Genomic DNA, 18811 nt, shown 5'->3' on the forward strand with positions numbered 1-18811 from the left:
TAAAATAAATATTGTGTGTGTAAGAATAAGAGTTTGAATGTGCATATTTCTCCAAGTTTAAGTATTTATGCTTACTCTTGAATCTTATGTTCATGACAAGCTAAATCTTTTTATGTCAAGGTGAAAATGTTTCATTGCTGGTCAAGTAAGATTGTTTATATTTTGTATATTCTTCTCTTTTTTATTTTTATTTTGTTTTACTAATTGATCTTTATTTGTAGGTATAATTTAGATGATTTATTGCTATCTATTTACATCAAATATATGGTACCTTAAATGTGGTTACCTTGATTTGTTGTCTAATATGATACAATAAATACTACAATAATTATATACTATAAAAATATATATCAATTTATAATAAAGTCATATATATTATTTAGACAATAGCGTGGCTCTGCCGGTTGTTCTAAATAATATATTGTGATTTGAACTAACATTTACTTTTCCGCAACTAACATTTATTTTCTTGCATCTAACATTTATTTTTCCGCAACTAACATTAATTTTCTCGCATCTAACATAAAAAGTCATATATTTTATTTAAACGATAGCGTGGCTCTGTCGGTTGTTCTAAATGAAATATTGTGATTTGATCTAACATTTACTTTAATGTCAATTTATATTTATGCATTTATATATATATTATGGGTACCATGTATTAAATATCGGTTAATCTGATATTTATATAGCGGAAACTATATGATATGATATACCTTTTTTAATATTTAATTGTTCTTTTATGTTATATTAGTTTTGCTTATTTATTTTTGTTAAGCAATCTTAAATAAACCTACAATGAACCTTTGAAGCCTTGGCAATTTTATAATTTGTGTACTTTTTATTTTATAGTAATATGTACATCTATAATATATCATTGCTAAACTTAAACTTACAACATCATCTCTGTGGATCGATCTTGTACTCACGAGTATATTACTTGCAGACAACCTACACTTGGGTGAATTATAATTTAAGTAGTAGCAAGTTTTTGGCGCCGTTGCCGGGGTGGTATAATTTAAGTTTAAGTTTTGTTAATTATGTTATTTGTGTAAATATTATGTTGTTTTTAATTGTATGATTTTTTGGAGTCGTAAACAAAGTGGTAGACTTATTCGAATATCTGAAAATATTGTAAACATGGAGGATAATTCTAATAATCAAGATGATGATGATGATGATAATAATAATAATAATAATAATAATAATAATAATAATAATAATAATAATAATAATAATAATAATAATAATAATAATAATAATAATAATCAAGAACATGAACAACCAAGAACACTTAGGCACCATATGAATCCAATAAGAACTAGTACACCATCTTGTTTAATTTTTCCTCCTGATGCATCTAATTTCAATTTTAAACCTTAAATCATTCAACTTTTACCAAATTTTCATGGCTTAGATTCTGAAAATCCATATTTGCATTTAAGAGAATTTGAGGAGGTTTGCAACACTTATAATGATCAAAATTGTAGCATGGATATTGTTCGCTTAAAGCTTTTCCCTTTTTCTTTAAATGATAAAGCTAAAACATGGTTGCAAAATTTGAGATCAAGTTCAATAAGATCATGGGAAGAAATGCAACAACAATTTCTTAAAAAAAATTTCCCTTCTCATAGAAAAAACTCTTTTAAAAGACAAATTACAATTTTTTTCTCAAAAACAAGGGGAAACATTTTATCAATGTTGGGATAGATATAAAGAGTTATTTAATACATGCCCACATCATGGTTTTGAAATATGAAGAATAGTTTCTCACTTTTATGAAGGTTTAATACCTAAATAAAGGCAAATGATATAATTCATGTGTAATGAAACTTTTGAAAATAAAAATCCCAAATGAAGCTATGGAATATTTGGAGTCATTAGCGGAAAATGCTCAAAATTGGGACAATATAGGCTCAATTGAACCACAAAGTAAAACTAATAATTCAACAAATGGAGTTGGTATTTATCATCTTAAAGATGATGCAGATATTCAAGCTAAACTTGCATCTTTAGCAAGAAAAATCGAGTCATTAGAGATGAAAAAGAGTGATCAATTAAAAAGTGTTCAAGAAACTGTTTTTCATATATGTGACACACATGATTATCTTACAAAAATTGTCCAATTTTGCCTTCATTTAAAGAATGTCTCCATGAACAAGACAATTATGTTAACAATTTTAAAAAACCATCATTAGATCCTTTATCACAAACATATAATCCTGGTTGGATAAATCATCCTAATTTTAGTTTCAGGAACGATAATAATGCACAACCTTCATAACATCATTTTCAAAATAACCAAAATCACCAAGGTTATGCTCCTTATATCCCACCTCCAAGAAAAACATTTTGAAGATGAAATTAATGCTTACATTCAAAATCAAGAGTCTATCAATATTCAAACATTCAATCTATGAATGATTTGAAAGAAAATCTTGAAAAATTTGCATCTGCACTTAATATTCATGAAAAGGAAAAATTTCCATCTCAACCACAACCTAATCCTAAAAATCAAAATCAAGATAAATTTGATCAAGTAAAATCTGTTATTACTATTATAAGTGGTAAAATATTTAATGATCCATATAGTGATGAAAACAAAGATCAGTCAAACTCAAAGAGTAAGGATTCAAATCCTGATACTTTCGAGAAAGGTGATACTTTGAGTCCTAAAAATAGGAAAGTTGATGATAAATTATCTGAAATAATGAATGAGTCAAATAAACCTCTTCCTTTTCCACATGCATTAGTAAACAATAAAAAACAAAAAAAATATTCTGATATTTATGAAGTTTTTAAACAAGTAAAAATAAATATTTCATTATTAGATGCTATTAAACAAGTACCATCTTATGCAAAGTTTTTGAAAGATTTATGTACTGTGAAAAGACAATTGCATGTAAAGAAGAAAGCATTCTTAACTGAACAAGTAAGTTCTATAATTTAAAATAATTCTACTTTGAAATATAAAGATCCTGGTTGTCCAACAATTTCATGTATTATTGGAAAAAATAAAATTAAAAAATCTTTGTTAGATTTGGGAGCCAATGCAAATTTACTTCCTTATTCATTTTATGAAAAACTTAAGTTGCGAGATTTAAAACCTATATCTGTTACTCTTTTACTAGCCGATAGGTCAATCAAAATACCTAGAGGTATTGTAGAAGATGTGTTAGTTCAAGTTGATAAATTCATATATCCTGTGGATTTTATTGTCTTAGATACACAACAAATATAAGTACATAATGTGTAACACTCCAAATTATCTTAATCGACTTTATTTGAGATAATCAGAGATTACAGAGTTCAAGAGCCGACTTGATTTTGATCAGGGTCTATTTTGCAAATTTTGGAATTTTCAGGGACTAAAATGAAAATATAGGTTTTGTTAGATATTTAAGAGGGATTTGACTCATTCTTTCATCCCATCTCCTTCCTCCAAGCCGCCCCCTCCATTGAAGAACTCAACGTGAGTTTCAAGCTTTTGGATTTTAGTCCGAGCTCGATCCGTCCGTTAGAATTTATTTCTAAAGGCAGATTAGCGATCACGGCTGCGAGAGCTTCGTTCTATCGTAAGTTTTTCTACGATCAGATTCATTATATTTTTCGGATGTTGTTAGAATCGTTCGAGAGTTGAGTATGTTGTTCTTGGCAGAGTTCTGATCGTTTATTATCTGTCGGTTTCGAAATAGAGAGTCGTTCGGATTTGTTATGATTTTTGAAGGGATTTTCGAAAGTTGAGTTTTTATGATTTGTTGGAATTGGATTTTTATGGTTGAATGTTGATTGATAAGAGTTGTTTGGATTGATATTATGATGTCTGCGTTTCCGGTTTGATCAGAATACAACCGTTATGCCGCCGGTTTGAGTTTTGTTTTGTCAATCGGTTTCAATTGTTTGAGCCAAGTCTTAATTTGAGTTGTATGTAATCTCGAGCCTTTATTACTTATTTTATAGATTGTTTGAAAGCCGTTGAGTTGCGAGGTTGTAGGAGTTGAAACTCTTTGAAGATTGTAGCCGGTATAGTATCGATTTCTTATTATCGATTGAGGAAGTTTGATTGAATCTTGATTGAGGAATTGTTGTTGTTTCCAGGTTGGAGCATCGACGTTTGAAAGAGGTATAAGATAATTTTGACTTGAATGGAACGAGTGACTCGAATCCGACTTGATTCGAGTGTTCCGAAGAATCACATACTTGCACGTTATTTGCTTCTACTTGAATTTAGTTGATTGAGTTATATTTGCATTGCATTCATCTTGAGCTAAGAATCCTTGATTTCAGCGGGCAGGACGACCCTTTTATGTTAGACGTTTTGGGGGCTATATTGTGAGTGGCCTAGGTGTAGCCGTTTCACCTAGTGCTAGCATACTCCTTGTAATGACCCTTACCCGGATCACCTACTAAACAGAACTTAGGCATGCAATTAACTTAATAAAACAGATATCAGAATAATCTTGCGGAAACCATAAATGAATACAATCCCAAGGAAAGGAATCTGTAATTTATCCAAATATTATACAACCAAATCGAATAGCTGTATCAACCCAAAACAACAGAAATAAAACCTAGACGAAGCTCCAGCTGGCCAACCACTTCCTAGCCTCTCTTGGATCCCCCAGCCTCGTCGAATCGCAAACCTGCCCCATGGAATAGGGTTTCCAGAAACACAGAGTACGAGACGTGAGCATAAAATGCTCAGTGCGAGAGTATGAGTATACATGCATGCAAAGTGAACTCCCTATAAACTCGAGGTCAAAGATCAGATAACAGAGACAGACTGGGCTCTGGTATGTAGCACGCTGTTCCGTCGCTTCAGGAGGTGGCTCCCATACCATAATACAAGTGGATATGCCGGACTCAAATCGATGGAAGTCCAACCACTAACAGGATAGGGAAAAACCCTACTAACAGACATCTCGAAGGAGATAGCTCAGTATGCAAATGAATGCAGCATAAATCAATGACATATAAACCATGAAGTCACATAATACATGCATACTCAGTCAGGATATCTCGAACAGTACTTTCGTACCTCAAAACAGTGCAAGCTCTACCAAATCTAGGTCCACGCCTATAGTCTGCTCTACAGTGCCAAATGATACTACTATCATTAAAGCGCTCTAAAACCCTTAACTAAGCTATTGCATACTCCTAAATATTTATAGGAAGCAAAAGTTATACCTTCGTCCGTAGTTAGCCCTTTGATGTCGATGCCTCCAGAACTTGGGCACAACTCCGCTACGACTATCGAACGCCTCGACGACTCCCGGGGTAAGCCTAGGAAGGCTAGAACAACTCGAATACGACTAGAGTAGAGAGGAAATCCGGAATTGGCAATTGAAAATGAATTCTCGGCCTTCTATTTATAGACAACGATCGGAACTTCCGATCCTCGATCGGAACGTCCGAACCTCGATCGGAATGTCCGATCCTGCCATCGGAGCTTCCGAAGATCCTGATCTGCCACGTGTCAAAATATCACTTGTTGACTTCGGATAGGGGTGATCGGAGCTTCCGATCCTGCCACACGTCATGCATGACGTAATATCGATCGGAGCTTCTGATCCTACATCGGAGCTTCCGATCCTGATCGGAACTTTCAAACTCACCTTCGGAGCTTCCGAACTCTATCCAAGTAATTATGATTAATTCCTTAATTACTGATTTTGGTTACGGGCTACTACATTCTCCCCCACTTAAGATATTTCGTCCTCGAAATCAGATCTTAAGTACTGAATGAAATACAGAAATCAGAAACATTCTTTATTCAAATCAAACGTTTACAGAGTTTGCAACTGAATACAACTTAAGAATGAAATCAAAACAACTAAGGATGGTCTTCATGCATCCTGTCCTCAAGCTCCCAAGTAGCTTCCTCATTGCCTCGGCGCTGCCACTGAACTAAAACAAGAGGAATGACTTTGTTTCGCAAAACCTTATCCTTATAATCCAGGATACGAATAGGTTTCTCAACATAGGTCAAATCCTTGCTCACCTGAACCTCAGACCGCTGCAGAATATGAGACTCATCCGCCACATACCGTTGCAACGGAGATACGTGAAACACGTCGTGAATACTGGATAGATGTGGTGGCAAAGCTAGTCAATAAGACAAATCGCCAATGCTCTCCAAGATCTCAAATGGACCGATAAACCTGGGAGACAACTTGCTCTTAAGGCCGAATCTGAGAATCTTGCGGAAAGGTGATACTCTCAGAAACACTTTCTCCCCGACATCGAACTGCAAAGGCCTACGCTTGATATTAGCATAACTGGCCTGACGACCCTGTGCAGTCTTAATCCGTTTCTTGATCTGATCGACAATGTCTACCGCCTGCTGGATAAGCTGCGGTCCCTCAGCTTGTCTCTCCCCCACTTCTTCCCAGAAGAGTAGAGTATGACAACGTTGCCCGTACAACGCCTCAAAAGGTGCCATCCCAATACTAGTATGATAGCTGTTGTTGTACGCGAACTCGATCAATGGCAAATGATCCTGCCAGGCTGAACCAAAATCCATGACGCACGCTATAAGCATATCCTCCAAAGTACGGATAGTGCGCTCTGACTGACCATCAGTCTTCGGATGATAGGCAGTACTCAAACTGAGAGTAGTACCCATCGCACGCTGAACACTCCCCCAGAATCTAGAAGTGAACCTGGGGTCCCGATCGCTGACAATGCTCACAGGCACTCCATGAAGTCGAACGATCTCCTGAATGTACAACCGAGCCATACGATCCACATTGTACTCTCAACTATAGGCAATGAAATGCGCTGACTTGGTGAGTCGGTCCACCACAACCCAAATAGCATCACAGTTCCTCGGGGATACCGGCAAATGGGTCACAAAATCCATTGTGATAAACTACCATTTCCATTCAGGAATAGGCAGACTGTGAAGCAATCCTCCAGGTCGTCGGTGCTCTGCTTTGACCTGTTGACACACCAAACATCTCGAAACAAACTGATAAACACTGCGTTTCATACCCTTCTACCAGAAATGAGTATGTAGATCCTTGTACATCTTGTTGCTCCCAGGATGAATACTCAACTTAGTGCGATGCGCCTGAGACAAAATCTCCTCTCGCAACTCCATCCTGCGGAATCACAAGCCTACCAGACAAACACAGAAAACCATCTGACTGATAATGAAATCCAGACGAGCTACCCTTGTTAGCTAGACGAGCTAAACGCTGGGTCTTCGAATCAGACATCTGAGCATCTCGAATCCGCGAATACAAAGCTGGCTCAGATAATATCGCAAACATCTGGAAACTCTGCATACCTTTCTTATTCTTGAAGGTATATCCTGAAGTACAACAATCACCGATCGCACTAGACATCGAACAAGTCTGAAGTGCGGATAGTCGCACCTTGCGACTCAAAGCATCAGCGGTGAGATTAGCAGCTCCCGGATGGTACTTAATCTCGCAATCATAGTCCTTAAGAAAGTCCATCCAACGTCTCTGCCTCATGTTCAACTCCGCCTGAGTGAACAAATACTTGAGACTCTTATGGTCGGTGAAGATCTCAAATTTCTCGCCATACAGATAATGACGCCAGATCTTCAAAGCGAACACAATGGCTGTTAACTCCAAATCATGGACTGGATAGTTGTCCTCGTGAAGCTTCAGCTGTCTAGAAGCGTATGCGATCACATGCCCATTCTGAGTCAGAACACAACCTAACCCCTGAAGAGAAGCATCAGTGTATACCACATACCCTCCAGATCCTGACGATAATGCCAACACCGGCGCAAAAGTCAACCGCCGTCGAAGCTCACAGAAATTCTCCTCACACTCGGAGGACCACTCGAAATCCACACCCTTGCGAGTAAGCTGCGCCAACGGTCGAGCTAGTTGAGAAAAGTTCAGAATGAAGCGACGATAATACCCTGCTAGACCCAGAAAACTATGGATCTCAGCAACTGTCGTCGGACGCGACCAATTAAGCACCTCTTCAATCTTGCTTGGATCAACAGAAATCCCCTCCTAGCTTGGATATGATATGGCCAAGAAAGACCACTCGATCCATCCAGAACTCACACTTGCTCAGCTTGGCGTACAACTGCTCATCTCGAAGAGTCTGCAGTACCAACCGCAAGTGAGAAACATGCTCTTTCGTATTACGCGAATACACCAAGATGTCGTCAATGAAGACCACGACAAACTTGTCCAAATACTTCCTGAAGATACGGTTCATCAAATTCATGAATATAGCCGGCGCATTAGTCAAACCAAATGGCATCACTAGGAACTCGTAATGCCCATAGCGAGTACGGAATGCAGTCTTGGCTACGTCCTGATCACTGACTCTCAACTTATGATACCAAGATCTCAAGTCAATCTTGGAGTAAACTGACGTGCCCTGCAACTGATCAAACAAGTCATCAATACGAGGCAACGAATACTTGTTCTTCACAGTGACTCGATTCAGCTGCCAATAGTCAATGCACAACCGCATCGGCCCATCCTTCTTCTTCACAAAGAGAACAGGAGCTCCCCAAGGAGATACACTAGGACGAATGTACCCCTTGTCCAAAAGATCATGTAGCTGATTCTTCAATTCACGCATCTCTGACGGAGCTAGACAATACGGTGCTCGAGAAATAGGTGAAGTACCCGGCATCAACTCTATGCCAAACTCGACTTCCCTAGCAGGAGGAAAACACGGAATCTCATCAGGAAATACATCTGGAAATTCATCCACAACAGGAATGTTCTCTATCCCAATACTCTCCGCGGACAAATCAACTGCATAGATAAGGTAGCCTTCCCCGCCAGACTCTACAGCTCGACAAGCTCTCAAAGATGATACCAAAGGCATCAGGGGTCGCGCTCCCTCACCATAGAAAAACCAGCTCTCACTCCCCTCCGGATGAAAGCGTACTAATCTCTGATAGCAATCCACTGAAGCTCGATAGGTAGTCAACATATCTATTCCCAGAATGCAATCAAATTCGTCCATCGCCAGGACCATGAGATTTGCTAACAGAATGTTCCCTTCGAACTCTAAAGGGCAACCCATCACTAGACGCTTAGCCAAAGCAGATTGGCCCGTCGGAGTAGAAAAAGACATCACTACGTCTAGTGCAATGCATGGTAACTTATGTCTCTTAACAAAACGTGCAGAAATGAAGGAATGAGATGCACCAGTGTCAATAAGTACAAGAGCAGGTATACCATAAAGCAGAAATGTACCTGCGATGACTTTCTCATTCTCTTCCACTGCCTGATCATGTCTCAGGGCAAACACCTGGCAAGAAGCTCGTGGCCTCAAATGAGAACTCCCAGCAGGCTGTCCCTGCGACCTCTGCTGAATGGTGGCCTGAGAACCAGATCCTGAACCAGAACCAGAACCGTCTCCCCCAGATAGTGGACAATCCCTCCGGATATGACCAGTATCACCACAACGGAAACAAGCTCCAGAAGCTCTACGGCACTTGTCGGATAGATGGTTCTTCCCACAGTGATCACACTTGTCCTTCTTACCGAAATGGACAACACCAGCAGAGCCAGAGGAAGAAGAAGATCCAGACTTCTTGAAATATTGGGCACAGGGACCCAAAGAACTAGCAGGTCTCGACTGAGAGAAAGACCTATTCCGTCGAATGCTGTCCTCCGCCTGGTGACAACGGCTCACCAAACCCTCATAGGACATGTCGTCGCCAACTGCCACACGGTCATGGACCTCAGGGTTAAGGCCCTGAAGGAACAGATTATACTTCATCCCAGAGCTGTCAGCAATCTCGGGGAAATAGGATAGCAGATCAAAGAACTTCTGCTGATACTCATCGATAGACATGGCTCCCTGTCGCAGACTCAGTAGCTCACCTGCCTTCGACTGTTGGAGTGCAGGAGGAAAATAAAACTTTTGAAAAGCTGTGCGGAACTCGGCCCAGGTGGCCACTCCTCTCGCTGCAACAAATGGTGCAGAAGTAAACCTCCACCACCTGCGCTCACGTCCATCCAGAAGATAACCCAGGGTATCCATCTTCTGCTCCTCGGTGCATTGGAAAGTCTGAAAAGTCATCTCCATGCGGTCTAACCAGTTCTCCGCATCCTCCGGAGACTCACCTCCAACTAAGGGCTTAGAACCCATAGCTAAGAATCGACGCACAGTGAAACGCTCGTCGTCATGATGACGATGACGCCGTTCTCGACGATGCTCTCGGTCGCCATCACCCCAACACCCACCAATACTGCCATGAGAACTCTGGTCATCTTGATCTGCCATCTACAAAAATACCTCACGATAAGACTAAATCCCAAGAATACTTTTGCATGCTCTGATACCATAAATGTAGTGACCCTTACCCGGATCACCTACTAAACAGAACTTAGGCATGCAATTAACTTAATAAAACAGATATCGGAATAATCTTGCGGAAACCATAAATGAATACAATCCCAAGGAAAGGAATCTGTAATTTATCCAAATATTATACAACCAAATCGAATAGCTGTATCAACCCAAAACAATAGAAATAAAACCTAGACGAAGCTCCAGCTGGCCAACCACTTCCTAGCCTCTCTTGGATCCCCCAGCCTCGTCCAATCGCAAACCTGCCCCATGGAATAGGGTGTCCAAAAACATAGAGTACAAGATGTGAGCATAAAACGCTCAGTGCAAGAGTATGAGTATACATGCATGCAAAGTGAACTCCCTATAAACTCGAGGTCAAGGATCAGATAACAGAGACAGACCGGGCCCTGGTATGTAGCACGCTGTGTCGTCGCTTCAGGAGGTGGCTCCCATACCATAATACAAGTGGATATGCCGGACCCAAATCGATGGAAGTCCAACCACTAACAGGATAGGGAAAAACCCTACTAACAGACATCTCGAAGGAGATAGCTCATTATGCAAATGAATGCAGCATAAATCAATGACATATAAACCATGCAGTCACATAATACATGCATACTCAGTCAGGATATCTCGAACAGTACTTTCGTACCTCAAAACAGTGCAAGCTCTACCAACTCTAGGTCCACGCCTATAGTCTGCTCTACACTGCCAAATGATACTACTATCATTAAAGCGCTCTAAAACCCTTAACTAAACTATTTCATACTCCTAAATATTTATAGGAAGAAAAAGCTATACCTTCGTCCATCGTTAGCCCTTTGATGCCGATGCCTCCAGAACTTGGGCACAACTCCGGTACGACTATCGAACGCCTCGACGACTCCCGGGGCAAGCCTAGGAGGGCTAGAAAAACTCGAATACGACTAGAGTAGAGAGGAAATCCGAAATTGGCAATTGAAAATGAATTCTCGGCCTTCTATTTATAGACAACGATCGGAACTTCCGATCCTCGATCGGAACGTCCGAACCTCGATCGGAACGTCCGAACCTCGATCGGAACGTCCGATCCTGCCATCGGAGCTTCCGAAGATCCTGATCTGCCACGTGTCAAAATATCACTTGTTGACTTCGGATAGGGGTGATCGGAGCTTCCTATCCTGCCACACGTCATGCATGACGTAATATCGATCGGAGCTTCCGATCCTACATCGGAGCTTCCGATCCTGATCGGAACTTCCAAACTCACCTTCGGAGCTTCCGAACTCTATCCAAGTAATTATGATTAATTCCTTAATAACTGATTTTGGTTACGCGATACTACACTCCTTATAGTCGCACCAAAGTCTAGAGGATGGAGATACGTAGAACCACCTCGATCGGGAGAGTCGGTGAGTTGTTTACGTGATCTCATCCTCGAGATCCCCAAAAGCAAAAGCAGCAATTTATTGATTATCCGAACTTGATAATCCCAGATTTTAAAGACATGCATTGCATTATGCATTTGAATTGAGTTTTTGAGATGATTTTTGGAATTGCTTGTCTTGTATATATGTATCATGTTTTGATATATTGTTTGATATGCATGTTTGTCTCTTTTACTGGGAATTGTATTCTCACCGGATTATCCGGCTGTTGTCTTGTCTTTGTATGTGTGCTTGGCAACAGGTGGGGCAGGACCGAGTCAGAGATCGCATGGCTAGGTGGTCGAGTTGATAGAGTGAGGCCTTGTTGTGTAGAAGTCAATTATGTAATCGAACATAGATTGTATTCGAACTCGATTTGTATTTTGGATTGTGGAACTTAGAATTGATGCATGTTCTACACTTTTTATGTATTTGAATACCTCGTTGTTGGAAAAATATTAGTTGGATCATGTTAGAGTCCTTCTGGGTATGATATTACACTTTTGGAGTCATTTTTAGAGTAGAAACAGCAGGCCATGCGCGCCCGCGTAGCCCGGAAGGCGCGCCCGCGTGTCATGCACTCTCTCCAATGCCCGGACAGGGTGTTATGCACGCCCGCGCCTCATTTAACGCGCCCGCGCGTCCCTCCCTGTAAAAAAAAAAATCCTTTGTTTTTAATCTTGGATCTTGTTTGCTTAATTATTGTTTATTCCGAGTTTAGATGATTAGAATCGAGGTCTCACATTAAGTGGTATCAGAGCGAAAAGATTCTTGGGCTAAATTTAGAAGTAAGCGGGGTAGATCGAGTCCGCATGAATTGAATTCTCGCATGTGATTGAGTTATTTAAATATCATGCGAGCATGATTTATTGTTGAGAATTATTTGAGTTACATGATTATGTGATTTAAATTTTTAAAGCATGATTTACTTGAGATATAACTGTTTTGTTATCAACTGGTATCCGAATACTGAGAGGTTGCAAGGGCACCGATTTCAGCGATTGAGATATCATGTGTCCTAACCTTTGATTATCAGATGGGTCCACGTCGAGTTATTAACAGGAACCCACCGCCAGTTATTCCTGCAACTAAGCAAGCTAGTACCGAGACTGATCAGATGGATGCCATAGCGACGCCTATGGAAACCTTGCTGAAGAGGTTTCAGTCGTTTAATCCACCGTTGTTGATGGGTACAGAGAATCCAGTTGTCTGTGAGAGTTGTTTGGATGACGTGGATCAATTGTTCGATTCCCTTGACTATTCTGACAACCACCAAACTAGGTTAGTCATTCATCAGCTTCGTGGTGTGGCTAAGAACTGGTGGATCACGACGAAAAGATCCATGGAGAACCGAGGTACAACTATTAACTGGAATCTGTTTAAGTCTGAGTTTTATAAACGATTTTTCCCAATTTCGTACCGAAAGGACAAGGGAGCCGAATTTGCAAATCTGAGGCAGGGGAATTTGAATATTGAGGAATACGTATCCAAGTTTGATAGTTTGTTGAGATTTGCACCGCACATTGTCGACAACGAAGAAGCTAAAGCCGACCAGTTCATTAATGGCTTGAACCCTGATATCTTCACGCTGGTAAAAACTGCTAGGCCAGATAATTTTTCGGATGTCTTGAATCATGCAAAAGGAGCTGAAACAGGTTTGTGGAGACATAGAGGAGCTACGTTTGTGCCTCAGTAGCAGCAAGGACAGTTTTAGACACAACCTTCTCAATATCAGAACCAACCGTCCCAATACCAGAATCAATCATTTCAGATTCAGAATCAACCAGCGAGTTCTGAAGGTGGTAGAAGTGGAGGTAATAGGAAGGATTACTACCTTTCGAGGGGGAAGCAATTTAAGAAGCATGGAGGCAGTTCTTCGAGCTCTAGTGGCTCGAGGCAGTATGGATCGGGACAGAGTTCGGGTCAGTCAAGCATGTCTTGTGCCAATTGCGGAGGGCGTCACTCCAGTGATCAGTGTAGAGGTATTTTTTGAAGCTGTCATATCTGTAACCAGGCGGGGCACTTTGCAAGAACGTGCCCTCAGCGTGTCCCTGAGCAAGCACAGAGTGGAAGTTCTTCGAGACAGTCAGCTCAGCCTCAGAGGCAAGCATCTACTATCCACTCTTTCCAACCTCAGCAGCAGAATAGACAGGAAGGTAATCAGTATGAGAACCATCCCAGACAGCAGGCACAAGTTTTTGCTCTGTCTGAGGATCCGCAGACTTAGAATGCACCCGATAATGATAGATCAGGTAACGTTCGATTTTGGATTTTCTACTCTTATTGACTGATAGATACTTGTGAGTCTCTTGCCTTCTTATTGAAGAATCTGTTTAGTTTTTATCATGCCTCTAAACTTTGGTTGAATCATTCGAAATTTACTAATACTCCAGTAGTGTTGTTAATTTCTATTAACCAGATCTTTCGGAAGAATTAGTTGAGACTAGAAATTCTTATCGTTGATTTCTTATCTTTTTGGAATGAGAATTGTACTGATCATTCAGAGCTTTTGAGAATTGTTTAGCAGATTGTGGTGCCGAGCAATTGTATGCTATTCTTCGTTGTCCTAATTCTTTTTGGATCAAATGGTCTTCTTCGGTTGTATGATCTGGTGACGGAATTTCTGTGGATCAGCACTCCAGTATTCTTGATTTCAGTAAGGATGATCTTTCAGTACTCATTATTTATTCTTATCAAGAATTTGGATATACTCTTATTCAGAGGAATCACACTATAGTCTAGACATCGAGACAGCTGAAGACGCTCGAGACTCAATGTCTGAATCTGGACTTTGAGCTCGCAGCAATTTTATCGATTAGAAGATCTGTTTTCTATTATCTTATGAGGAGATTTCCGCTATCTTTTCTAAATCTTAAGAGTTGGAGTATTTGTTTTCGCAGACGGAACTGATTTGGAGGCAGAAAAGAGGATTAGATTGTTTGAGATTCTTACTGCGAATCTTTTTCTGAGGATTTGTATGCAGCAACTGATGTTTTGAGCTGTTCTTATTTATCTACTATCTGACTTCGATTGACCGATTGTTGGAATCTGCTACCATTTTCTGTACAGAATGACTTTCAGTAAAGACTAGAGGATTGATATCTTGTCAGAGGTCGTCAGATGTCATGTTTTGCCGAATTCTGTCAGTTTAGACAGAGATCCTCGATCACTCGTTCTTTTGGCATAGACTTCGATGAGATTTTGTTGTCTGATTTCAACTTTTTCAGTTCGATATCCTCAGAACGACGGACAACCAGATTAGACGAGTCTAACTTTAGATGTTATGCCTTGAGTTGGAACTAGAGATGATTCGATTGTGACTGATCTTAGGAGGATTTTTTGACGAGATGAGTCGACTTTTGATTGACGGACTTGAAGGAGTATTTGGAGAGGCAGAGTTCGTGTTGGAACCGTGTTGATTTCGAGGACGAAATCTTTTCTTAGAGGGGGAGAATTGTAACGCCCCAAATTATCTTAATCGACTTTATTTGAGATAATCGGAGATTACAGAGTTCAAGAGCCGACTTGATTTTTATCAGGGTCTATTTTGCAAATTTTGGAATTTTCAAGGACTAAAATGCAAATATAGGTTTTGTTAGATATTTAAGAGGGATTTGACTCATTCTTTCATCCAATCTCCTTCCTCCAAGCCGCCTCCTCCATTGAAGAACTCAACGTGAGTTTCAAGCTTTTGGATTTCAGTCCGAGCTCGATCCGTCCGTTAAAATTTATTTCTGAAGGCAGATTAGCGATTACGGCTGCGAGAGCTTCGTTATATCATAAGTTTTTCTACGATCAGATTCATTCTATTTTTTGGATTTTGTTAGAATCGTTCGAGAGTTGATTATGTTGTTCTTGGCAGAGTTCTGATCGTTTATTATCTGTCGGTTTCGAAATATAGCGTCGTTCGGATTTGTTATGATTTTTGAAGGATTTATGAAAGTTGAGTTTTTATGATTTTTTGGAATTGGATTGTTATGGTTGAATGTTGATTGATAAGAGTTTTTTGGATTGATATTATGCTGTCTGCGTTTCCGGTTTGATCAGAATACAGCCGTTATGTCGTCGGTTTGAGTTTTGTTTTGTCAATCGGTTTGAATTGTTTGAGCCAAGTCTTCGTTTGAGTTGTATGTAATCTCGAGCCTTTATTACTTCTTTTACAGATTGTTTGAAGGTCGTTGAGTTGCGAGGTTGTAGGAGTTGAAACTCTTTGAAGATTGTAGCCGGTATAGTATCGATTTCTTATTATCGATTGAGGAAGTTTGATTGAATCTTGATTGAGGAATTGTTGTTGTTTCCAGGTTGGAGCATCGACGTTTGAAAGAGGTATAAGATGATTTAGACTTGAATGGAACGAGTGACTCGAATCCGACTTGATTCGAGTGTTCTGAAGAATCACATGCTTGCACGTTATTTGCTTCTACTTGAATTTAGTTGATTGAGTTATGTTTGCATTGCATTCATCTTGAGCTAAGAATCCTTTATTTCAGCAGACAGGACAGCCCTTTTATGTTAGACGTTTTGGGGGCTATATTGTGAGTGGCCTAGGTGTAGCCGTTTCACCTAGTGCTAGCATACTCCTTATAGTTGCACCAAAGTCTAGAGGATGGGAGATACGTAGCAACTCCTCGATCGGGAGATTCGGTGAGTTGTTTACGTGATCTCATCCTCGGGATCCCCAAAAGCAAAAGCAGTAATTTCTTGATTATCCGGACTTGATAATCCCAGATTTTAAGGACATGCATTGCATTATGCATTTAAATTGAGTTTTTGAGATGATTTTTGGAATTGCTTGTCTTGTATATATGTATCATGTTTTGATATATTATTTGATTTGCATGTTTGTCTCTTTTACTGGGAATTGTATTCTCACCGGATTATCCGTCTGTTGTCTTGTCTTTGTATGTGTGCTTGGAAACAGGTGGGGCAGGACCAAGTCAGAGATCGCATGGCTAGGTGGTCGAGTTGATAGAGTGAGGCCTTGTTGTGTAGAAGTCAATTATGTAATCGAACTTAGATTGTATTCGAACTCGATTTGTATTTTGGATTGTGGAAATTAGAATTGATGCATGTTCTACACTTTTTATTTATTTGAATACCTCGTTGTTGGAAACATATTAGTTGGATCATGTTAGAGTCCTTCTGGGTATGATATTACACTTTTGGAGTCATTTTTAGAGCAGAAACAGCAGGCCATGCACGCCCGCGCAGCCCAGAAGGCGCGCCTGCGCGTCCTGCACTCTCTCCGATTCCTGGACAGGGTGTTATGCGCGCCCGCGTGTCCCTCCCTGTAAAAAAAAAAATAAAATTCCTTTGTTTTTAATCTTGGATTTTGTTTGCTTAATTATTGTTTATCCCGAGTTTTGATGATTAGAATCGAGGTCTCACATAATAAAATTCCAGTAATATTAGGACGACCATTTCTCGCAACTTCAAATGCTTTAATTAATTGTCTAAATGGAATAATGAAATTGTCTTTTGGAAATATGACTTTAAAACTTAATGTGTTCAATTTATGTAAACAACCAATTATTAATGAAGATGAAGATGATAATGCAATAGAAACAATCGTTGAAGAAAATATACACCAAGAAAACTTAAATCAACAATCTGAATTTTGTTTAGTGGAAAGTTTTGATTCAAAAAATGTTTTTAAATCAAAGTTATTTGAAGAAATTAATGTACTTCAAGAAGTAAAAGAAGATGATCATCCAAAACTTGAATTAAAACATTTACCAATAGAATTAAAATATGCTTTTCTTGATGATAATCAAACATATTCTATTGTGATATCTTCTACCCTCCTACCAAAACAAGAAGAAAATTTAATAATATTACTTAAAAAGCATAAAAATGAAATTGGATGGACTTTGCAAGATATAAAAGATATAAATCCTTTAATCTGCACACATAGAATTCACTTGGAAGAAAATGCTAAAACATATCAACAACCACAAAGAATATTAAATCCACATATGAAAGAAGTTGTTAAAAATGAAGTTTTAAAACTATTAGATGTCGGAATTATTTATCCAATCCCGGATAGTAAATGGGTAAGTCCAACACAAGTAGTTCCAAAAAAATCAGGTGTCACTGTTATAAAAAAAATGAAAAAGGGGACTTATTACAAGCTAGGATACCATCTAGTTGGCGTATGTGAAATTAAATGATGAAACTAGAAAAGATCACTTTCCGCTACCATTTCTAGATCAAATTTTAGAGAAAGTGGCAGGTAATTCTTATTATTGTTTTCTTGATGGGTATTCGGGGTATTATCGAATACCAATATCAATATAAGATCAAGAAAAAACTACTTTCACTTGTCCTTTTGGAACTTTTGCATTTAAAAGAATGTCATTTGGTTTATGTAATGCTCCGGCTACTTTTCAAAGATGCATGCTAAGTATTTTTAGTGACATGATTGAAGAATTTGTGGAAGTTTTTATGGATGATATAACTGTTTTTGGAAACTCATTTGAAAATTATCTTAAAAATTTGGAAGAAGTTTTAAAAAGATGTGAAAAAAAAAATCTTGTTGTAAATTGGGAAAAATTTCACTACATAGTTAAATCTGTAATTGTGTTAGGGCATGTCATATCTAAAAAAGGAATTGAAGTTGATAAAGCTAAGGTTTATGTTAGTGCTAATTTACCATCACCAAACACGATCAAAGAAATTCGATCATTTTTAGGTCATGCGGGATTTTATAGAAGATTTATAAAAAAAATTAGCATAATATCGAAACCAATTTCAAATATTTTAAAAAAAGATGCACAATTTGAATGGACTCAAGAATGTGAAACTGCTTTTAAAAAGATAATTAATCTTTTAAATATATCACCTATTTTACAACCTTCTGATTGGTCTTTATCATTTGAATTAATGTGTGATGCAAGTGATTATGCTAGTAGACATTAAAAAGTGCCCAAATAAATTATTCAACAACTGAAAAAGAATTACATTCAGTAGTATTTGAATTAGATAAATTTCGATCCTATTTAATTGGTTCTACTACTATTGTTTATACTGATCATTCTGCCATAAAATATTTATCAAATAAACAAGATGTTAAGCCGAGAATAATACGATGG

The 18811-nt window shown here is 38.8% G+C and overlaps 1 pseudogene; it reads right to left on the bottom strand.

Moving 5' to 3' along the window:
• Positions 1 to 1648: 1648 nt before the first annotated feature.
• Positions 1649 to 1749, bottom strand: LOC140876529 (small nucleolar RNA R71; annotated as a pseudogene).
• Positions 1750 to 18811: the final 17062 nt, after the last annotated feature.

Source organism: Henckelia pumila, chromosome 1 (genome assembly GCF_033568475.1).
Source record: "Henckelia pumila isolate YLH828 chromosome 1, ASM3356847v2, whole genome shotgun sequence".
Taxonomy (NCBI): Eukaryota; Viridiplantae; Streptophyta; class Magnoliopsida; order Lamiales; family Gesneriaceae; genus Henckelia; species Henckelia pumila.